The sequence below is a fragment of the Pseudochaenichthys georgianus genome, chromosome 4 (assembly GCF_902827115.2).
Source record: "Pseudochaenichthys georgianus chromosome 4, fPseGeo1.2, whole genome shotgun sequence".
Lineage (NCBI taxonomy): Eukaryota > Metazoa > Chordata > Actinopteri > Perciformes > Channichthyidae > Pseudochaenichthys > Pseudochaenichthys georgianus.
In genome coordinates, this window is record NC_047506.1 from 8,571,883 (window position 1) to 8,596,218 (window position 24,336).

A 24,336-nucleotide genomic window follows, 5' to 3' on the forward strand; every position below is an offset into this window, starting at 1 on the left:
GCGACATCTGTGGCATTGTGCTGTGTGATAAAACTGAACATTTTAGAGTGGCCTTTTATTGTGGCCAGCCTAAGGCACACCTGTGCAATAATCATGCTGTCTAATCAGCATCTTGATATGCCACACCTGTGAGGTGGGATGGATTATCTCGGCAAAGGAGAAGTGCTCACTATCACAGATTTGTTCAGATTTGTGAACAATATTTGAGAGAAATGGTTATTTTGTGTATATAGAAAATGTTTTAGATCTTTGAGTTCATCTCATGAAAAATGGGAGCAAAAACAAAGTGTTGCGTTTATATTTTTGTTCAGTGTAGTTTACACAGTAGCTACCAGGTCCCGCATGAGCTCAGCCCCCTTATTTTAAATTTGTTATCAATCTTTTATTTTTTTAAAGCTTTATACCCCAAATCAGCACTTTTGAAACAGGAAGTGAAATAGGCATGGCTAGAATGGGTGATCTGTTTGGTATATGGAGCAAAACACTTCATAGACATGTTTTTTATATATATTTTTTATATATCAGAGATGCTATTGCCTTAAAAATAGCATGATAGCTGACCTTTAAGAGAATTCTTAAGACTGTTCACACTTCAGTGCTTTGTGGCTTTTGTGATGCTGTGTTTTGTCCTCAGGTAATATTTCAATCTCTCTTGGTCTGGATTTAGCCTCGGTGTGCAGCTACCTTCTCCTGTGACTCATTATATCAGAGCAGCCTGGCTTTTTTTGTTCATTGTCATTAATTACACAAAGCATACGCAACAAATGAGCATCTTAGGAGCTCTAAGCATTAACATGGGAAGCTTGTGTTCTAAGCTTTTGTCTTAATGCTTCTTGATTCTTTGTTTAAGTCTCTTTCACACCGGAGGGGGGAGTCTGCAACAAAACAGTAACAAGACACTGTAAACAAAAGCTTTCATTTCTTATAAATAACTCTTTAAAAAAAAATCCATAACTCCCAATCTCATGTCTTTCATCCCACACTTTCAAACACACTGATGCCATCTCACATGTCAAGACGTATACCTGTATTATATGTGTGCGGACACACTGCACCAGAACACTTCGCACCACCGGTCACACCATTTTCCCTCTGTGTTTATTCCTCAGAGAAGTAGCATTTCCTTTACCCCACATGCAGGAACTGTACCTCCTCTTCCTCTCTTGTCAGGTGATAGTAGGTATTGGGTCTTGTAGCTGTCACAGTGGCTAGGGGGAAACATATTCTCAGAAACAAAATGACCGACCCATATCTGCAAAATCTTTTTAATATTAAAAATGAGATAGAAATTGAAAGAAAGAAAAGTTGCCTGCAAGTTGTATTCAGGGAGATGAGAGCCGCACAGAATAGTTGGAGGAGCAGGTTTTGAGTTGGCATGAACTGGAAAGCAGGTGAAATTAGGAATAAAAACAAGATTTGTAATAAAAGGAACACAATGCTCTCTCTGCTCCTTGAATAGAGAGTATAAAGTTATTGTTTTGTATTTAATGGATGGATACAACATCAACTTCCTCATCTGACTCAGAAATACAAGCGAAAAAGTGTATCTGCCAAAATGTTGAATTACCTTTTTAATAAATCGCAGTCTTGTTGAAATAGCAATTATTGTCATCTACTTTAATTTGTGTCTCTCAACATTGTGACACTTTTTCCAAACTGCTTCCTGCCTCTTTCTGTTAGATGTTACTTATTATGCGTCAAGAGTCTGCAGACTGAGATTGAACTGCTATCAGGAACACATTACCCACACCACAGGCCGAAAAATATGTCTCTGTGATTCTTTTCGTCAATGCATCCTTCACACCTTTGGGCTCTGCCTTTGAGATCCTCTTTTCTTCCAGCCAATTCATTTATCCACCAACTGTTGGGTCAGAACAGTCAAAGCAAGAAAAGAGAGAACATGCTTTAGAAATGCAAATTCAAAGGGTGTTAAACTTGCCGTTTGGTCTTTTCAAGATGTTTAACCAGTCCAAAGTAGATATTTTACAACATCAGCCTAACAGAAATCAATTCAACATGTGCGAAGCAGCTCATAAAATCAAAATGTGTCCCCGGGCTGCCAGTGCTGCATCTGGGGAGAGAGAGGGCATGGAGGGAAGAGAGGCAGCCATTGCTTGAACAGTTGGCTGCGCTGACAGGACAGCATCCATCAGCGCTTGATGGGCAACAGTAGGTTACCAGGTATGAGCCGATGGAGAGAGCAGGCTGCACTGATAAATATTCACAAATATAATCCCGATATTAAACCCATCATTGGCTGTGAAATATGAGAAGCGGGTTGTTTTTCCTGGAGGTAATTACAGTCCATGTCTGTAATTTGCCTCAGCTGTTGCACTGGGACCTCTTATTCGACGCGTGACTTCTCCGTCAGGCTCAGATCGTGCCTGTAAAGTCCCACTACAGTAGTAATGCATGAGGACTGCTGAGAGCCTCTGGCTGTATGTGGTTGTGATGAGATGTGTAATTAGCCAAAGCAGCCTGACAAAGTGCTGCAGGTGCATGCGAGATGAAGGGCGATGAGCCAGGAGTGAGGTCAGTGGAGAGGAGAGATGAGGAGAGGTTATTGTAGCCTGTAAAATTCAAGGTTGATCCACATCTATTCAATCATGCATATCTCTCTGTTTCATCTCTTACTCAAGGCTAATCTGAACTTCCTTTAATTTCAAACCTTTATTTATGCAAGTGAATCCCATTGCAAGTAGGTTCCACATGAATACATATAAACATAACAGAAAAACTAAAAGGACATCATACAGCATATTTACAGCATCTACAGTTTACATAGCTAGTAACATTTACAGGTTCCAACAGTTTCCGATTGGATAGCATCTATCCTTGCTTTAAAAACATTTAGTGGAACCAAATTGCTCAGCTTCCATTCCTTTTGCAGACTGTTCCAAGACAGAGGAGCTGCGCATCTAAAAGCTATCTTCCCTAAGACAGTCCTAGCAGTTGGCACATTTAATAAAACCACAGCATTCGATCTCAGGCAGGAGCCACTTACAATTCGCCGTGAGATCAGGGAGCAGATGTAGGATGGAATTTTCCCTAACATGGCTTTTGTGACATTTCGTCCGGGACCAACAAGACAGTGAACGTGAGGAACGAGCAAGTGCTCGTGAGGACCGGGCTAGAGCTCGTGAACAGGAAACTGAAATGGAGCGTTTAAGGTTAACTACAGTGGTGCAGGAGGATCCAACTTTGCAGGAGCTCTTGTCCCAGGTTACTGGCAAGTACCACTGACCCCACGGGCCAGGGAAATTGCATCCTTTATAACGCCTACAGGGTTATACTCTTACACGGTCATGCAATTTGGTCTTAGAAACGCACCGGCTACATTCCAGCGCTTGATGAACCGCGTGGTTTCTGGGTTACAAGGGTGTGCCATGTATTTAGATGATTTGGTGGTGTACAGTGACACATGGTCAGGGCACCTACAGCGCATCCAGGCCCCGTTTGATCGCCTGGTCTGGGCAAATCTCACTGTGAACTTGGCCAAGTGTGATTTTGCTAAGGCCACAGTGACATATCTGGGTAAGGTCGTTGGTCAGGGTACTGTGCGTCCAGTAAGGGCAAAAGCCGTTGAGAGGTTTCCTCCGCCTACCACCAGGAAGGAGTTGGCTCGTTTTCTTGGCATGGTAGGTTATTACCGTTGTTTTTGTGAAAACTTCTCCTCGGTTGTTGCTCCCTTGACTGACCTGATAAGTCCAAGGATGAAGTTTAACTGGTCAGTTCAGTGTCAGAAGGCTTTCAAGGATGTTAAGGATCTTCTAAGTGGTGCTCCAGTGCTGAGAGCCCCGCGTCTTGAGGAACTTTTTCATCTTAAAGTGGATGCATGTAATACGGGTGCCGGTGCCGTGTTATTACAGCAAGATGCCTCTGGTATGGAGCTCCCGGTCAGTTACTTCTCACGCAAGTTGAACTCCTACCAGTTGAACTACTCGATTGTAGAGAAGGAGGCACTGGCATTGATCTGGGCATTGCAGCACTTCGAAGTGTATATAGGGAGTGGTTATAGGCCAATAGTGATATACACAGATCACAATCCCCTGACCTTTCTACAGTCTTTGCAGAACCCAAACCAGCGGTTAATGAGATGGTCCCTATTTCTACAGCCTTTCCATTTGGACATCCGACATCTCAAAGGTTCCGAAAATGTGATGGCTGATGCTTTGTCGAGAGCAGTACCTTAAGGTGGTTTTGTTCCTGTTTTCACATCTTTTTTCCAGCGTTTTCCTGCTCTTTAATTGCTTCCAGGGTGCCGGGTTGCTGAGTTGGCGAATGTGGAAAGTAGGCAGTGGTAAACTAGGGTAATATTTACACCCGGGTAAGCTTTGTTTCATGTATTAGCTGTAAGTATAAGCTCTGTTATTGGTTTGGATGTTTCAGTGTCTTGGGGACACTTCTTTTATGGGGGGGGGGTGTGACTACCCTGTGGTTGTCCACCAGGTGGTGCTGCTGTAACCTGTGTGTTTGTTGTGATGGGACCTACCTGTGGCACTTGATTCCAGGATATAAGAGGGCTGCAGAACAGTAGTGATGGCGAGATGAAGCCTTATGAAGCTTTGAAGCTTTCCAGCCAATTGGTTCGCAAAAGGGTTCATCTCATGAGGCTTCATCATGGGCTTCATTTGAACACAAACCCCCCTGTTGGTCAAAGTGTGTAAAACAGGCAGATTGGACATCTCAACAGTGTGCTGTATCTCATACCGAGTTCCCAATGAGTAAAGCCTTAGAATAACTCTAAACAACGAACATGTAATCATATTTTCATGTTAACAATATTGTTTTTATTCCAGTTGAATGATTGTGATTGAAAAGCCTAAGGAGGCTGGTAAACATTGCAAAGAGGGATTTGTATAGTATTCCTTAATAATATTAATAAACTTAACCATGTTGTAGCCGGAGAAAGGCTAAACCATATCAAAGAATACATTTATTAACTACATTATCTCATTTAGCTGTAGCTTTTATAAACAACAACAAATACGTATTGACCAGTCCTTGAACCAGAGACCCTGCGGTCGTGAGTCAACTGCTTTCCATCTGAGCCGCAGCACACACACTGTCTCATCTGTCACATCTCACTGAAAACACTGCAGCATATTTATTCATTTATTTATTCATGTTTTTATTCCTACATCTATTTATGCTTGTATCTATTTATACTTATGACATGTTCCGATCTCTATATAAGTGAGGGTCTGAGCTCTCTTGATTCCATCGTGTCACCGGGCCCGGGTACAGGAGGGGTAATATGGTTCTTATTATACATCCAGGTATAACGGTTCAACCGATCTGAATCGCTTCCTGAAGCAGTCACGTGGTATCGACAGGCAGCGAGGCTTCGTTTGTCATCGATGACGTCACTGGCCCAAAACGATACAAGCCTCGATACATGCTTCACAAAAAGCTTCGGGGATTACTCGAAACACGGTCCGAAGCCTCGGCGCAATACGTAACATCACTACAGAACAGGCTCTCGCTCTCTCTCAGCTGCCCTGCTCGGTGCAGCAGGACACCGCTCCTTTGTTCTGTTTTATTGTTGGTTGTAACCACTGTGTTGGATAAAATAAATGATTGTTTTGAGCAACTCTGGTGTGGAACTGTTGTCCTTATGTTACAAGCAGAGCCAGCTTGTAATACTTTGTATATAAAGATGTACCGGTGACTGAGCCTCCGTTAGTTAGTGAAAGCAAACCTGCCCTTGCATACAGGGTACAGTGATGGGTTAATACTTTACAGTTTGTCACAAATCTCAGTGCACTGTGATAGGCGGCATCTACAGTAACTTGATCAGGTAACTTGGGCAGGTGCATTCATATAGATCAGATCACCATAGTCCAGTACAGGTAAAAAGGTCACAGTGACTAGCCTTTTCCTGGCCTCAAGTGAAACTTCCTCCCTTTGTTTACATTATGTCTTCCCATTTGTGTTATTCAAAGTAGTTGTCAATATGTTAGGGTAAACAGTTCCTTTTAATACTGCTGCGGCAAGCAGGGGCAAGGCTACGGTATTCATCAGCGGCTTTGTTTGCATCGGCAAGAGACCAGGTGGCAGAGGTGGAGGTTAACATCACCGATCAGGGTAATTAATCGCTCCAATTTAGTCATTAAGTGTTGAGTTGGAAGCGAGAGCTGTCACCTGCTGAGTCGCAAAGAGAAGAGTGAGCAGCAGGGAGAGAGGAGGGAGGCAGAAAGCTATCAACTCTTGTTTAAAACTGTTCAATTTATTATTGATAAGCTAAACAAAAAGTAAGACTACTGTAAGTCGGTGAGATGTGTTTATCATACAGTCCATTCTCACTATAGTATGATGGTGTGTGTGTGTGTGTGTGTGTGTGTGTGTGTGTGTGTGTGTGTGTGTGTGTGTGTGTGTGTGTGTGTGTGTGTGTGTGTGTGTGTGTGTGTGTGTGTGTGTGTGTGTGTGTGTGTGTGTGTGTGTGTGTGTGTGTGTGTGTGTGTGTGTGTGGTCTAGCATTACTATACTTGTGGGGACCTACATCTGTTTACATAGTCACATGTGGGGACTGGCTTCCCTTATGGGGACAAATTGGAGGTCCCCATGAGGGTAATCATTCATTTTAGGGTGAAGACTTGGTTAGGATTAGGGTTAGGGTAAGGGTTAGGGTTAGGGTAAGGCATGTGTTGGTTTTGGTTAAGGTTAGGATAAGTCTCCAGGAAATGCATGTAAGTCAATGTAATGTCCCCTGAAGTGATGTATACGTGTGTGTGTGTGTGTGTGTGTGTGTGTGTGTGTGTGTGTGTGTGTGTGTGTGTGTGTGTGTGTGTGTGTGTGTGTGTGTGTGTGTGTGTGTGTGTGTGTGCTCGTGCGTGCATGCGCGTGCGTGCGTGGCCTTGAAGAAATTCTCCCAGGCCCCTGGAGTGAGACCTTCACTGCCAAGTCTCTCATCAGTGCTCCCACAGAGAGGTGGGAATTGGCCGGAAATAGGAGAGAGAGATAAAGAGGGGTTGAGGAGAGAGAAGAGGAGTGAAATGTGGAAATACGAAGGTAAAGATAAAAAGAAAAATCCGAAACTAGTAGATCCACATTAATAACCGTATATAACGTGTCATGAGAGGGGGTAATGGGAATGGTAATCTGCCCAAAGAATTTCACAATGATGCTGATGGAAATGCTTTTTTGTTTCACTCATACATACATCAATATAGTTTGTCATATTTTTTCTGTAGGTCCAATTTCAAGTAAACAGCCTGAATTGGAAGAAAAGTATTTGTAAAACAAATGGCTTACTTGAAAGATCCTCTTTTAAAAGCCTTCTGTTTGCTAGAGAGACACAGGATGCCAAATGTCTTTACAGTGATTTATTATGAACAATGTTCTCACCAGAAAACCATGTCTTTGCAGTTTGTTCATTTTTCACATCACTTTTAGTTTTTTAACACATTCTTGACAAGTTACCACCTATGGTCAGCCAATTGATTGATTTTCCAAGCAAAGGGACAAGTAGCATATTAAAGCTTAGGCACCCCAAAAGGAGGAGGTATTTGTGGATAGTGTCTGAATGGCAACCCCAAATACAGATACATCTTTGAAGGCAACAACACACAACAAGGGGATGTTGGGTGATGCAAACTGGACAGACAGTACACTAACCCTTTAAATACTTCACAAGAGATGTACACTAGAAGGCAGGAATAAAGAATAATGCAAATAAAGCCAGAAACATGATTATGAAAGAGAGACATTTCTGTACATTTTTACAGATACCTAAACTACCCAATCTGTAAAGCGTCATCCAGAGCAATGGCTGCTTTTCATCTACGGCCATTTTGTACAATTGGGTCCTCACGTTACAGATGGTCCGAGGAGCTGCCCTGCATCTCTGTCCTATAAAGAAGACAACGATGGTGATGTTTTGAGCTCACTGGCTCTAAATCAGCCCCAATGTTCTTAACTTCTCTTCTGTTCCTTTTTTAATTCACTTTCTGCCTCTGTTTTCTGCTCCTCCTACCTGTCTTTCCGTCACAATGCTCCTAGAGCTCAGGGACGTGCACAGGTACCCGGGCTAATGTTGCCCGGGCAACGGCCCTTTTGAACTTTTTGGCTGACCTGCCCCTCTGGAGAGAGTGAAAGTCTTTTTTTTCTGTTGTGGCCGAATAAACATGATAAGCCCACAATTAGTATTGTAGAGTCTCGCTGCGATAAAACACACCTTGTCAGCGCTGTCATCTGCCCCCAGTCACGTGCCTTTGTTTACAATCTGACAGCTGGAAAGCAAAGGGAAGTCCTCCGAGTCCGGTCCGGCCTCATATGGCTATGGTGATCATGTGCCTGCCTGGCTTTGGTGGCCAATCCTCGGGTCAATCTGTCCCCGAAAATGTTCCCGTTTTTAAATATGCTTAAATTGATTTTGAGTTTTCTCATGGCAGTTAGAGTATAGGGGACACACCAGGGACTTTACTTCCTCTTTACACCGTCGGCTATTCACAAAAAAAAAAACTAAATATACTTGTTATTGTGTTTCTGTCTTTCTGTGTCTTTTCATCTGCTCCGTAAATTCCCTCTCTCTCTTTTCTTGATTGCCCTCTCTCACATACGGGAGAACACTTCACTGTCCCGCTTCATTGTAGGATTTCTGCCATGTCTCTACTTTAGTTTGACCATCTCTGTTATTAAGTTATGGAATACTAAATACATAAGTAATTATATACCTTACTGTTACAACGCTCATAATGAATGATAAGAATAAGAATAATGCGTATTGAACTGGTTTAATCAATTAGTGATTTTATTTAAGGCACAGCAGTTACAATGGTCAAACTACATTAAAACAGAATTGTCCGCATTTTATCTTTAATAGTTACTAACATTAGATATGTTAATGAGATATGGACCGCAAACAATTTTTTCCCCTGGTTTTCATTTTTTAATAACAAGTTCTTACGTGTTCAAGGGGGTCGGGCGGCCCTTTTTCTAGTTTAGAGCAATAGCCCCTCCAAATGTCTGCACGTCCCTGCTAGAGCTACTTCACCTTCAGCTCCATTTATCTTCAAACCTGCCTCCTCTGACGCTACATGAAGCGTGTGTTCCTCTTGTGTTCCAGAGTAATTACTGTACAGGCTGGAGGAGGTTATTTTGGCACGCTAGCACTCTTTCTCTCTGATATTCAAATGAGCGGCTGCGTCCTCGTTTGTCACCAGTTCAATGGCGTGTGTGCGTATGCGTGCATATGTGCCGTCTAATCTCTTATTTAGAGTATCACACAGGAAAGGCATTAACATCGGTGGTGTGAGAAATTAGAAACGTGGCTGATTAATTCCCGGCAAAAAAGGAATTAAAGGGCCCTTCTCTGCCTCCGTGTTTCTTCCAGGATTTACCTGCAGTGTGATTGAAGGTGGCTGCTCCGCGATGCCACTATCGTTAATAATCACCAGCCTTCAGGAAGATTCATGCCGCCATGAGCCAGTTGGTTCAAAAGCCATTACACATGACACTGAGGACTTGATGTATGACAGGCTAATAGCTTTACACTCCAACTCCACTGTTCAACAACAATCGTGTCCATTAAGCTTCTATCAAACACGCTTCATTTTTGTCTGAATGGCGGCTTGTAATAAGGCTGAATTAAAAATGAGTGACTATCATTTACAATACATCTTTTTTATTTGTTTGGTTTTAATTGTTATAACTGAGGAACCCAGCAGATGTGCACTTCTATCTGCGTGTGTGTTTGTCATATGGTGTGAAGTTTTGTTGGGAAAACACACTGTTGACTCTTCAAGAAGAAACAGCTTGCCTGTGTGAATGGGTTTAGCGCTGCGATTGTGAAATCATTCGCAGTCAACTCCCAGAGTAAAATGATAAAGTCTCCCTTTGTATTCTCCAAAGCAAGACGAAATATAATAAATGTGATCAAATTTGCAGGCGGCTAACACCGTTCTCCTCTGTAAAGCAGGTTAATTTGGTTCCAATAAAGCAGCAGTAGAAACTAAATCACTTTATCACTTTAAATTCAGGTTGGAGCTCCTGCATTTACTCCCTGCCTTTACTTCTGAAGGCTGATTCTGTGAAGATGAATAAGCACTTTATGGCTATCTCTAATTTTCCCTGGACAAGTTTTAAAGCTGCAGGTAGTAATTTGTTTCAATACATTAACTCAGTCGATAAGGCCACATGGGAAATTGTGCGGATACGGGGGTCTGCTTTGCCCAAAACCCTTAAGATGTTGCATGTAGTATGAGCCCTATAAGGGGCACTATTGTATGGGTTTTTACTATTTTCTTTAGTGTGTTATATGTTTTTGTGTGCATGTAAATGGTTTGCAAAGGCTAAAATCCCAAAGTTCCCTAGAGAGAGAGATTTTCTCTCCCACTCTGCCTGAAATGCCTTGATTGGACTCCTTTGTTTACTTTTGTAACATAGTGATATTACTATGTAACACTTGCGCTTCTATTGGATGACCAATCAGAGCAGAGTGGGCTCTGGTTTCAGACAGAGGGTGAAAAGAGGTGCTGCAGCACAGGCAGTATGAGACAAATAAATAGCTTTTTGAACATTAAAGCGTGTAAACATGTCACAGTAGAGGCACAACATACAAATATGAACCTGAAAATGTGCATCACGGGGCCCCTTTAACCCTCCTGTTGTCTTTGGGTCAAATCTGACCGATTTACTACTTTCATCAATTATAACTTTTTTGTTTTACATTCGATTGCATTAAGGCTTTATGATATCCTAGTAGACATTTGAACATACAATTGCTGATCACCACTTCGATTGAATTTTGGATGATTTAGTCAACTTTGTAACACCCATGGTGTTCCCGGTCAAAAATGACCGCCACAAGGAAAAGGAATTAGTAACCATCCGGATCAGATAAAACACACACACACACACACACACACACACACACACACACACACACACACACACACACACACACACACACACACACACACACACACACACACACACACACACACACACACACACACACACACACACACACACACACACACACACACACACACACACACACACACACACACACACACACACACACACACACTCTGTTAGGAGATTTGAATGGATAATTAGTCCGCTTTCTCAAATCTCCTCGCGTCCCTAAACAAGCTGTTATCTTACATGAAGGAAATCCAGAGCATACAATTAACCGTTAAACAATAATCCACTTTAATGGTAATATACAATGCAATACAATCAATACATTACCATACAAGACCATATCATTTCATATGCATAATGTCAGAAGTGGGCCCACCCCTGGCCCCTGCCCACGGGCCGCCACGACGTTCCAGTCCGAGCGGCGCGAGGAGAGAGAGACAGAACAGCAAGCTGGATAGGCTTTCATACCAAATGATACAGGAAGGGGTGGAGTTTAAGGACAACTGGTCGTCTTTTCCAGTCATCTCAAACAAACACCTCTGACCCTCACTGTCTCCAGTTTCTGCAGCCTCTACACATATACACATCCCCCCATCACATTCCAGAGACCACAGTGGGGTCTTGTTCCAGCTCCCCCACAGCAATAAAACCCTTACCAGCCCTTGGTCTACCGCCATTTTGGTCCTCACATTTATGAAAGGATGAAACAGATAACTCAATATAAAACACAAACATAGGTATTGTTTGAACAGTATTCACTTAACTGCTACTATTTGATAATTACCAGAGGAACTCAAAGGACCTCTTTTAATATCTGGAAATTGCAACAAGACTTTCTGCCTTTTTCAAATGTAACACACTTCTTAAATATCAGATGCTGCAACACACACACACACACACACACACACACACACACACACACACACACACACACACACACACACACACACACACACACACACACACACACACACACACACACACACACACACACACACACACACACACACACACACACACACACACACACACACATACACATCCACATACACACATAGATACACACACTAGATGTGTTTCCCCCCCTTATGTGCCCATCCCCCCACATGGATCACACCTGGCACACGCAATACATGTTCAGTGTCTGTTCTTTGTATATTTAGTTGTTTATGTACTGATACAATATTTACAGTTTGAAAGGGTGTTAAATGAAATTTGGTGATGATTAATGGTTTTTGTGTTAATGTAATAGCAGTTAAAACACCAAAGTAAGGGGGGGGGAATGAAGACAATAGGAGGGTTAAGTAATTTAACCCTAACCCTTGAGCTAATTCCTATCTATCCATGTACTTTAATTGAAATATTCAAACATTAGACATCTGCAACTTTTGATATTTGATGTTAGGAATCATTAAAAAAGGTCTTGGGTCGCATTTATCACAGGGTCAAGTATTTCTCTCCCGAACATAGTCACATAACATAGACATTCAACGCTGTGTGCCAAAAACTGACAAGACTTAAGATTGTCACTGGCTGGTGTTATTTGGGAGACGAGGTAAAGGAGATAGAAAGTTGTAGACAGTGATGATAAATGTGTTGTTTTCACAAAGATTTGAGTTTTTGGCAAAAAGACTCACATTTTAGATAAAGGAGCTCACTGCAGGCCATGTTTAAGGACTGAGAATGGCTGTGCTTGAGGATGGATGGTGATTCATTTGTCTTGGAACTAAACACCTCTAGTATATCATCATATATCTCATCATCGTCAATGCTCCACATTTCCTTCACAACATGGACAAAAAGGCAGTTGTTTCATAACCACTGCATGTTGTCTACATGGAATACGAAGGCCTTATATCAGAGCACATGGAGACTTCATGCAAGAAGCCTCCATAAGATTTGAGGGTTGTGAATTACTGATAGGAACCACGATAGAGTTGGGCGGATCAAAGGCCTGCCTGATGTATTCTGGCCTCTTTGTTACCGTCTCAAGGGATGGGGGAAGGGGAGTATCAATGCCCTATTACATCTGGTTCAGTCATGAGCAGCTCGTCTCATCACTGCCAACACACACACACACACACACACACACACACACACACACACACACACACACACACACACACACACACACACACACACACACACACACACACACACACACACACACACACACATTTGTGTCCAGATCACAAAGCAAACATACATTTCATTCACTTTAGTGCACCCAAACTTAAATGCAGATTCATGGAAATGTGCTTCCCGAGTCACGCCTTTTCACTCACGCAGCAGGCGCACAAAAAGCTTCAAACTGTGTTAAACCAATATGATGCATTTTCCCGTCGCACCCCCATTGAGACCTGCCAGGCCAGAGAGAGATGATCGCTATGCCTGAGATTGATTCTGAGGTTTGTCGCTAATTATGTTATGCCGCCGTTAAAATCCAATTATCAGGAAGTCTGTGTAGCTTACAAGATTGGGGCGGCGACAAGGGGAGAATCGGGAGGGCTGAGAGATAGCAACACCGGTGGAAACGCACTGTCTGGCTGTGAGATACCAGAAATATTATTGACGGAAAACCTTCATTAGAGATGAGTTAAGACACTATTTGGGGCTTTTTGGTTTATTTGCCTTAAGTCACCAGAGGCTTAAAGCAATAATTCAACATTTTTGAAATTTGCTTCGTGGCGGAGAGATGAAGGTGGTGATTGAAACCACTTTGATGTTTATACATTAATTAAGCCTTTAACCTTAGTTTAGCGTAAAGAATGAAACATGGGAAATGAGCTACCAGCATCAGTAAATCGCACCAATTTACATGTTATTCCAAATCAGTTAATCCATTGAAAAACCGAAGTATAAAAAACCCAACTACCTCACTTTTCCTAGTCAAGTAATAGTCTTTCAAAGTGTCAAAAGATGTCAAAGTGAGAAGAAGCCTCTGGATATCCTCATTGTTGATTACAAATCTCAAACTATTTAAGACTAAACATGCGGTAGGGAGTAAAGCACATTCAGATTGATCCCTCTGGTAGCAGTCTGACTGACTCATAATGAAATTGCAAAAACAGCCTAAAACTAACAATCAAGTGCACATCAAATGCAACTATGCCCCTCTGTGAAATGTCAATTTGTGTTGGCTGCCTCCTCTTGATTTATGGTGCGTGTGCACCGTGTAGGTGGCCTGCTGCATGCTTAGTATCTCTCCCCCTTTCTCTCCACACAAATGAGTTGCCTTGCCTGTACATTGGGAGCCGCTTGGCCCCAGCAGGTAGCCCTTTATTCTCAGATGGATAGGGCCAAGGCCGGAACAGGCACCAGGTGAATAAGTAAATAAACCGTGGCCCTGGGCAGGTCTCATCTATTCTTATTCTCCCAAATGAGTGTACCTACGAATCGATAAACCTAGGGGATCCCAGTCTGTCTCAATCTTACCAAGGAATCTTGCCCGCACTAAGCCTCTCTTAGCTATAAAGCTGGAAATAGCCGGAATCCTCACTCCTCCCCCCTCCTCAATATCTGTTATCTTTTTTCCCCCCGAGTTGTGTTAACTCTCTCCACGGTCGTTCCTCTTCTCTGCATGCCCTATGGCTGCACTCACAGCATCTCACACCTTCCTCCCCCTCCTTATTTACACTTCAGATGCACACTCTCTGTTTTGCCGCTCCTAACACGATACTAAAAACATCTGCAGACATTCATGACTCATTAGCCATTCTAAGTGTGATTATGTATTAAGCACAGAAAAAACTGAAGCTGCTGCCACTATTGTCGTGCTTGCCTTCCCCCCAGTGTTTCTTTTTTTGTTGCTTTTGAGCGTTTCATTTTCTTCCTCTTTCATTCTCGCAGTTATCACAGCCCAGTGTCTTTCTACTCCATGCTCTATCTATTCTTACACCTCTGTCAAAATGTGTTTTTTTCTTTTCTTTCTCCGTGCCCTCCAACTTCCTCCTAATTTATTCATTGTGCTCGTCTTTCTCTCTCATCAGATGTTCTGTCATTTTACCCTCCCCAAATTGCAGTTCCTTTCCATTCCCTCATATCCACAAGCTGACTTTCTGTCCGAGCTGAGGCATCAAGGTGTAATCACACATCTCACCGTCTCTCCTCTTTCTCTTTGTCTGTCTCTAAGACACATCTCCTATCTTCCTTTCCAGCCTTGAAATCCAGTCGCATCTGACTACCATACATTAACCAATTTATTATTTTGATTGTATGGCGAAGCCAATAGTTGTTGAATAGTAGTATTCTAAAAATAATAATAAGCAGAGCTGTAGCATTATGATGTACTTTTTAGTGCAGATAAAGTGGTTACAGATAATTCATCAAAGAAACACACTTATGTTTGTTTTTTCATAATCTTTCAGTTAACTGTCTTTACTTTTCTCTCTGTTTAAATGAATGTAATTGTTTTACCAAAGGGTATTTTCAGCCGTACTTTGAGCTGTGCACTAGGGATGGTAAAAGTGGGTTGTTGGTCCTTTATTTTTGTCCAAACTAAAGGTCTCAACAAATACCGGATGGATTGAATAGATATTAAATATTACAGCAATCTTATTCCCACCACAGGATGAAATGTAACCATTCTGGTGAAGTCCGAACATTTCATCTGACACTATCAGGTTAAAACAATTATCAAAGGTCGTTAACATCAAATCTTCTAAATATTAGATTAGATTCAACTTTATTGTCATTGCATGTTATCGATCTAATTATGTAGTATGTAAGCATGCTATCGTTAGCTTTTAGCATGAACGCAGCTTAGAGTAAGTTCAGCCTCACAGAGCTGACAGCACTGCAGCAGACCCTCAGTGTCGTTTTAAACCTTTTGATGAGGATTGTTTGAGCTTTTCTCTCTATATTACAATTTATCCTGCAATTGTTTAATCAATCATGACTTATTTTAACTGTCTCACCATCTTGTGCTGGGTTGTTGGAGGCAGAGTGTAGAGTTGTTGTCTGGGTCCTAATTGGTCAGAAGCTGCTTCTCAGGTGGCCGCAGTGATGGATGAGGCTAAGTAAACACACCATCTGGCTGCCTGCATCCTTGTCACTTCATGTCCGTGTGTGTGTGTGTGTGTGTGTGTGTGTGTGTGTGTGTGTGTGTGTGTGTGTGTGTGTGTGTCATCCAAGGTGCAATACATATCAATCACTGGCATTCAAAGCAGCAGTTTTACTCTGCCAATAGACGTTTGTTGTCATTTTCTTTGTGTGTGTGTGTGTGTGTGTGTGTGTGCGTGCGTGCGTGCGTGCGTGCGTGTGTGTGTGTCAAGCACATTGAGGCCACATATGCTTCTCAGTGTGTAGTGATTTGTGAGATGATTTAATGAGCAATATAAGTGGAATGGATTGAATTTGGAACATATTGGAACAGGGATTGTGGACGGGGAGGAAACAGAAATACAAAACAGACACACACACACATGCGCACACACACACACACACACACACACACACACACACACGCACGCACGCACGCACACACACACACACACACACACACACACACACACACACACACACACACACACACACTATACTTTTTTGTGGGAGACACTTCTGTGTAGCAATGCAGTGGGAGTCACCGACTCAGGAAGGAGACAGCAGGAGCTCTGATGTCAAACACTGATGGTTTATTTAGAAGCTTCGGCCGGAGAATTCACAACAAGTCCAAGAGCCAGAGGTTCTGACTTCACGGTAGAGTTGCCACGTCAATTCTGAAGAACTCTACCCCAGACCCGTGTATTTAGCTAGTTCAGAGAGAATCATCAACATGCTGCATAACAAGATAGAATCATAACACCTCGATCAGCTGACGCCAACAGGCAGGAACAGGGAGACAAAACACTGAGAGCACAGCAGCCAAGGTTACAAGTGCGTGTGCTCAGTCAGGACAGCATGAACTGATAAACTGGGTCAAAGTTATGGGCCTTGGAAAATATTTCCCCAACACTTTTCTGTAGGTATCGACAGTATAAATGCATATCTCTCTAGTTTTCTACGTACATTCCATCTCTCTTTTTTGACCCTCCTCACTCGTCATTCAGGCCTCTTAACCTAATTGGTGAAAACAAAAGGGTAGATTGGACGAGTTCTCTGAAAGACAGGCAGCTCTCATCTCTTTGTTTATTAGTTTGGTGTCTCGGAATGGAGTGATGAAGGGGGTAGTTTGAGGGCGTTTGCAGGAATGGGAAAGGAAGAAATTCCTTTCTTTAACCCATGCATGATGTTCTTATTACATGGCCTTGTGACTTCACAAAGCAGAGCTGATAAATAGTTACACTTTTCGCTCTAGTTCTTGAATCCATCATGGCTCTAGAGATGGCATTGAGTTTTTCCAATCCACCATCTTGAAATAAAATATCTCAACTATATTATGGATTAAAAAATGTTGTTAAAGGATGTAACAATTATTAGATAGATTACCATTTTCCACATATACAGTACGCTCTGCAAAAAAGAAAAAGCCTTAGCTGTACTCTGCACTTTTGACCAATTAGCAAATGGTGTTAAGCATGTGATAAGTATGATGTGATAAGTACCACTGAGAGACAATGAACTGTAGTATTGACTTATCCCTCGACCCTCTCTGTACTGCTACAAAAACAACACGCCTGTGTGCTTGCAGGTCAAGAGCCAAGCTCGATTACACTTGTGACACTACACATATGGTACGATCCCGCTGATCTATAGGCTGCCACTCTATTTATTCTGATGGGGGATCTGGTGCGGGGTTGATGGTGACGCTTTACTAACCGGCCCCCAGGCCTTTGCCCCTGCATGATTCAATATCCCCGCACCACCGACTTTGATTAACGGAGGAGTCCTTGCAGCAAAGATTTACGGTACCCTACTGTATACGTCCCTTGATCCTGCCAGACAGTAAAACAAAGGGAGAGAGTGGAAATGCAGAGATTCAAAGAAAAGAAACAATGGAGAGAAGAGAGAATAAGAGTGAGAGGGAAATGAAGAGAGGAAAAACCTGGCAGCTGTCCCAGAACATATGTCCTGCACCCAGACCTCCTGTAAAAAATGGATAGCATCCTTTCACCACAAATGTGTACATCTGTAAATGGTTTATGTTGGAGTGTGTGGTGATGTGAGGGGTCTTGTGTTGAGTGGCCAGGGGCGGTCACAGAGGAGATCATCATGTAATGTCTTCATGCTGCGTTGTGTGACTTATGGCCTGTGTGTGGTCTTGCTATGTGTGAAAAATATTGATTAGGACAAACCACAATACAGACCGTACCATTATATCTTCCAGTTGTCACGCCCCTTGTAATTGCATCAGTGCACCTTTTACGGGTGAGCTGAGTTTAGCCAATTATGTGTTATAGTCACTGTTGCAGGATTCTGTCTTTATACCATTTATTATTCATTTACATGATTTTTTACAGCAACTTTAATTTAATTGGAACGCAGGAGTGCAAACACGTCCTGCGTTCCAATTTAAAAAGGAAGACAGCATTTTTAGTCATTGAAACAAAGGTTTTTAAATGTTGAATTGTCGAGGTCACAGATGAGTTCACTCTTTTTAATTGAGTAGTGGGCCGATAGGAAATTGACAACATGTTTTAATGTTAAAAATGTCAAACAATGTTGAAAAAAATGGACGATTTTTCAAGAAAAAAATTAATTCTTTGTCAGGTTTGGGATATTGGGTTGAAATGAAACAATCTGAACATGTTACCTTGGACTTTGGGAACCTGCATTGAGTATTTGTCGCTTTTTAAACCATTCGTAGATTAAATTTACAAAAAATGAATTTGTTAATTGACAGGATTGATAAGTACAATGATTGCACGCTCGAACATTTATCCAGTCAAAAGCATGCAGCACTGAGACTGAACAGTGAATCATTCTCAAATGTTACCTTCATCCAAATCTCCATACACATATGCGCGGAATAAGACAGCCTTTTGTCAGTGTGAACCTTAAAGATATCCCACTCTGACTTTTGAAACTCTAGAGGTGTCGAAACAATTTTATTCCTGTCCCCTCATCTCAAGCCACATTTATATTCCGGGGGACGACATGCAGCCGGCCAAGGGGACCGTGATGTTCCCAGAACAAGTTTAACATGCCACCGTATAAAGTGGCTTTGCAGCCCGGCAAATGAGAAGTCTCAGACATTTGGAAATTGCCTGGCCACCCTTTCCTGCACGTAAAAAGCTTTCTGCAACCTCATTTTTCAGAGGAATCTCTCTCTCCGTCCCTCATTCTCTTCATCCCTTTACTTTTTTCCCCTTTTCTTTTCTCAGTGGAGAATATTTCGCTCCGTATCATTCTCTTTCCTTATGCCTTTTTTATCCACATGTAATTTAGGATGAGCTCACCCTTTCTGGCCACAGAGAGCTAGGTAATATGTTTCACAGAAAGGAAGAGGTGATGCTCTGCTTCCAGCCGACCATTATACAGGGAGCTGGCTGCTGGCTGCTGGCTGGTGGGCGGGATCGCTGTATGAATGAGAGAGACCTGGGTGGCTTTCAGCTGTAAGTAATGGGTTTCTATATAGTTCTGGGCAGCCCTGAGGCGTATTCCCCCTCTGCAACATCAGGGTGTTCAGCAATGTCACCCCCGCTTTGTGTGGTGGAGCTGGTCAGCAGCTAGTCTCTCTTTCTCTCTCTCTCTCTCTTTCCCTTTGCCATGTGGACCATCATGTTTATTCAAATTGGAGACATAAAGCAAAAAGCATCTGAACCAACACAAGCACTTAATAAATGCACTATGTGTGGGTTTGGGCGCAGACTGTGCAGCGAAACACTTCACAGTAATTGACAGCACTTTTCAGCTCCATGGCGATAGCGCTGGAGCGAGAACAGTCTCATCTCATCCATTCCTTCCTCTCTCCTTCCTTTCTCTCATCTCTCCATCCGTCTTTGCAAAACTCCTGATTAACTGCACCTTTTCAAGTGAGCACGAGTAGCTTCTCATTCAGGCATAGCAGAGTGTTAATAATAATCTGCATTTGTATTGTACCTTTCCAAATAACAATTACCCAGGGCTTTGAATTAAATAAAATGCTTCAATTGAAATATAACAAAGGGGAAATAATATACAAATAAAACCAAAATCCTATGTAATAAAAGCACTTAAGTAAAAGTACAAATCATCTACAAAGCATTGAAGTGTGTCTTGAGTTGAGATGTCTGCACTGATGAGTCTATATCACGTGCATGCATGCGTGTGCTCAACGCTCACGGAGCATCTGCCCATGTCATTCAGACTTCATTCACACAAGCACATTTGCATTCCCATAGGTATTTTGTACATTAAATATTCCATTTCCATAATATCGCAGACTTCATTATAATGCAGAGCTATTGCAAGTTCTCCTCCCTCATAACCTGCATCTTCTTCAGCCTCTCAGGCAGGAAGCAAAATGTTATTTCCTGAATGTGTGAGTTGTGTGGAATGAAACTGTCCCTAGCTCACACATACGGTGGTCTCTGAATCTGATGATGTTTTGTTCTTGTTGGGATCTGTGCCGTATCCCTTCACATAGGACTACAAGCTCCCATTCGTATACATACAGCGGCAGGCCTAGCAAAGCATCAGGGGAAATGTATGGTTGCTTAAGATTCCACCCTCTCAGGCTTGGCATTTGAGTTGGGCGGAAATAAGCTTTGGTTTTCCCCGTACCTCTTCCCGTCTCTCAAGGTTCTTTATTGTCAAACTAACATAGCTGCAGAGTAATTATGTCGTTGAAAATCTTAGGTCACAGACTTCTCCAACAATGCAACACAATAATACAGATAAGCAGACAATATTAAAAAAATATTAAAATATACTATGTTAAAAGTAATACAAAAAGAAAAATAGTTTTAAAAAAGTGAGAGGAAAAAAAGTGGAATAGTGACTAAAATCTCACTCTCTTTGTCTTACTCCCTCCTGTCTTTATTTCCTGCTTCCTGTCCACATCCCACCACTTGTTTACTGTACCTCCATCATTCTTTCACTCACCACCTCTGTGTTCACCTTTCCTCTCTCTATATCCCCAGTCCTTATTCCTTTCTCTGTATTTGACTGTATTTTTGTAGTTCAGTGAGTTAGCAATGACTCATCTAGTATTATCTCTTTCATAGCATGTCCTGTTCTGTTCTTCCTTTTTTGTGCAACGGTGTCCTGCTGCTCCACCTCATACAAGTTTTATCAAATCAAATCAAGTTTTATTTATATAGCACATTTATAAACGATTTTTGGTCGAGCCAAAGTGCTGTACATATAATAAAATTAGCCTACAGTAGAGACACTTTACAGCAAATACAACAGCACAGATTGTTCAGAATATCAGTATGAGAAAAACGACACCCTCTGTCCATATTTATAATATTGAATATGCTCAACCATTAAGCTGTTGCTTTTATTCTGTATAGTTACTCCCAAGCTACACAAGAAACCACCATGCTGTAAGACCGGTGCAAACACATGACCAACTGTTAGTGCAGGAAATGTGAGCCGCGAAAGCCATTTATGTATAACACGGTGTGACAGGTCCTGAAACCCTGGTTGTATCCCCCCCGAAGGAAAACAGCCTTTTGTCACTCCAAGGCTTCCCTCATGTCTCACTCTAAGGGCCTTATACACATACATTGATGGGACTAACTCCCCCTGTGGAACCGGCGCTATTGTGTGTATCGAATGTGTGCATGTGCATCAGGAACAGCCGTGTGCTCTGATGGAGTGACAGGCGGGGCAGCCGGAGTGATTCATGATCCCTCTTAATAATGCACCACAGTGAGGCAAGAGTGACGGGGCAATTTGAGAGGACCAAAGGAAAGGAAAGAACAAACATAAGAAATTGGAGTCATGGGTACAGACAGAATGAGGTAAAAGGTGAGATAAGGATGAGATGACAGATGGGCTGGACCAGATTTTACCATAAACGCTGATATAGGCTGTGTAAAGGTCTTTGACTTAAAAACGCATCTGCTTGGCTTTGTACATTCTTTTAAGCGTGCATATCTGTCTTTTAGGCTGCCTGTCTGTCTATAGCCGTCTATCTGTCTGTCTGCCACATTCCTGTGACACAGGCTGGATAGGGAACAGTGTACTGAGCTGACATGGTGAGATCTTGCTAGATATTTCCGGCGGATATCGCACAAACAGCAGGAGAGCTCCTCCTGACGCTCAGTCGGAGGCGTCACGCAGGTGTGGCTTTGGAGTTTGTTTATAAAATAGCATCCAAGTGTTGCATACAAATATAAACTCTGAAAATGACAAGTATTGCTCCTTTTACAGCACCATGCACACTGCTTCAGCAAAATCAAAGCTTGACAGGCCTGCCGTGCTTAGTTACGGTTGCTATGCTATGCTATGATTGGACAATCGCTGTTCAGGGACAGTGTCCAGCGGATGCCAAATCCCATCCGTACTGTAGAGGCTACTGTGTCAGCAGCTGCATTCAGGCTCTCTGTGGGTTTGTATGTCAGGTCTGACGCAAGTGAGCGGATGTGTTGAAAGGACACTCACAGCATGTTGCCTGTCACATGACATACTGTCTGTCACATGACGTACTGTAAACCTCACACACTTTAAAAATGTGTCCTAGAATTCTTGTAACTGATTCCACAAGTTATTGAACGATAACCTTATATATTAAATCAGGAAAAAGGGGTGTTAGGAAAGATAAGTGGCAAGACTTGCTGAAACAACTGCTAACTTGCTAGAAAAATTCAAATAGATAATGGGAGAGTAAGGTATAAAACAGTAAAAGCTTATTATATTGTTGCATTTTCAATTCACTACATTACAGCAAATGTACAGTAAGAGGAGGCAGAAGAAAGAAGCAGGGAAACAAAGAGAAGACACGATCAATAGCAGGGTTAAGAGTGCTATAAAGATGATGTTGAGTAGAGAATTAAGTATAAGAGCAAGATCACAGTAAACACGACTCTGACCCTTGAGTATCTGCTGACCTAAAGAGAGAGAAGCTATGCAGTTGGTATTAACACATTCTAATATACAGTATATGGCAATTCGTCATAGTGGTACAACATGTAACCTTATATTGGCAACAACAAAAACACACTATCAAATGTGATATTAAACTTGTTTTTCATCTTGACACTAATTAGGACTACCCCCATGATAATGTATTCCCTGCCACAAAGCAACACATTAGAAAGACTACAGTTACAACATTTTACAGATTGAACTTTGTCATGAAATAACCCTGTTATGACAATTATAGAAACGTCAACAGGAACTTGATTAAACCAAATAATTCCAATGGTTTTCCATAGTACATTGTACACATGGCTTTAAATGTAGACTATGTTTTCACACCTTTGAGGTAGCCAATGTTTTCTGTACATTTCACCATGATGAGAAACTCTTGCCAGAATTCTGCTTTTGTGCTTGAATGACGTCCTGTTTAGTCTTTGTCAGAGTAGTCTTAGTTGGCAGTTAAGAGCCTCACTTGTTGTGGCAAATAGAACAAATGTAAGTGTCGGTTAAAAGTAGGAAAACACACTACTAAATCAAAACGTATGTAAGGCTTAGAACAAAACTTGCACCAGTAAGGCCAACAGTGCTTCTTTGAGGTTTGAAGACTGCTGTTAATAAAGCAACCTTTTTCGTAGCAAACAAAGGTCACACCAAAGAGGCCAATATGTCACCCTCAGTGCCACTACACACGCCATCTTCTTAACAGAAAGAAAGATAAATCGTGGACAACAGACTAACATAAAATCAATCTCCTCCTTAATGGGCCATTATACAATAATTGCCCTATATTGAAGTACACTACTTATACTTACCTTACTGTATATGAAGATGTATCATGTAAAGAGCTTATACTAAGATACATTTAAGTGACCAGTTGTAATTTATATTAAACCCCTAAGGGACTTAATGTGAAGTCTGCACACACTTCCATTCAGCGTGACACATCAGAGGTGTCTGGTACAGGGTTAGTGTTTTAGTCCTTGGCTACCTTTGAGATTGAATCAGAGTGACCAACACTGCTGTAACTGACACTGGCTATCTGTGTCCAGCATCTCTACTACCAGCAGCCAAACCCCTAGGCAGATTAAAAAAAAGTACACTGAATACAATACGGCTAAGAAATATTCAGCCCCACGATTTACACTGAGATAGTCACTTCAAGATCTATTTGTTTTGCTCCGCGTGAAAACAAGTCACTTTCTTTGGGGAATTAAAGGGAAAACAAGGTGGGTGTGTCAGACCATGACAATAAAATCTATGCAGACATACCATAGACGGCTCCTGTCAACCTGGCTCTCAAAGTGAGATTGTTCTATGTTTTAATACAGCTTTGATATTTGTATCTGCTTGGCAGAGCTTTCAGCATGCTGTTTGCAACAAGGGAAATCAGAAGTCCATCTTGTTAGATTTGGCTCTCATGCTTTTATCGGGCTGTTTCTATGGAGGAAATGCATCAGTAAGTTTCCCTGTTGTGCCGTTGTTTTTACCAAAAACAATCTTGTTTTTTCACCACACCGC

The 24,336-nt window shown here is 42.0% G+C and overlaps 1 protein-coding gene across 2 annotated transcripts in view; it reads left to right on the plus strand.

The window, feature by feature from the left end:
- ncanb (neurocan b) overlaps positions 1–24,336 on the plus strand; it is a 188,328-nt gene that overhangs the window by 21,771 nt on the left and 142,221 nt on the right. The window contains exon 1 of one of the 2 annotated variants that reach the window (XM_034080377.2): positions 21,942–22,020. The exons of the other annotated variant lie outside the window; for it this stretch is intronic. The gene's annotated coding sequence lies outside the window, so the exon portion shown is untranslated. Of the gene's footprint in view, positions 1–21,941; positions 22,021–24,336 lie in introns of those variants that run through there. 2 annotated transcript variants of the gene reach the window in all.